The following is a 720-nucleotide window of genomic DNA, read 5'->3' as shown; positions in this document are numbered from 1 at the left end:
GCAGAGCGTCGTACGACGCAAATCGGATGCAGTGTGAATCCAGCATTATCCTACGAGGTTTGGTATACGAAAAAGGCCGAGATGTCCACTTTCAGATTTTTCTCTGCGCATTCCAAGTGTTCGGTGTAAAAAGGAAAAAGATTAGGATGACTATTTTTAAGTTTCTCTCTGCTAATCTTGAGCTATAGCTTAATTTACGAGTATCTTTGAAATTCTTGAGAAATCAATCTTAAGCCAGCGGCACGATGCTTGTTTTTTTACTGGATTGCTAGCTAGATTAGATATTTATCTTCATGTAAGCGCAACAATTTTTGGAGCAAACAGACTTCATGTGACCGCACCCTTATCATGAGATGTATGTATACATATACGTCTTTCTTCCAAAAAATTTTCAAAATCGTTAAAATGATTGTAACAAAAACAATTTTGATTAAGTTACGCTGATTAACTTAATCAACAATTCAATTGTTAATAAAAAATACACGCGACTATTATATGATAACATATTTTTTTATCAACGCGAATTAATTATAAGTTTATTTGACATATGAAAAGAAAGATTATTATAGATTAAGAATGACGCGTCGCATAAAAACAACAATGAATGATTCAACAGAAGCACTTTTGCAACTATTGTAAAATTTTTTAATATCCCGAGAAAAAATGTTTTATATATAATTATATAAAATTATATAAAAATATATATAATTTTATATAATT

Source organism: Trachymyrmex cornetzi, unplaced genomic scaffold (genome assembly GCF_001594075.2).
Source record: "Trachymyrmex cornetzi isolate Tcor2-1 unplaced genomic scaffold, Tcor1.1 scaffold16, whole genome shotgun sequence".
NCBI classification, from domain to species: domain Eukaryota; kingdom Metazoa; phylum Arthropoda; class Insecta; order Hymenoptera; family Formicidae; genus Trachymyrmex; species Trachymyrmex cornetzi.
The sequence above is the reverse complement of the archived record's forward strand: the minus strand, read 5'-3'. Positions refer to the sequence as shown.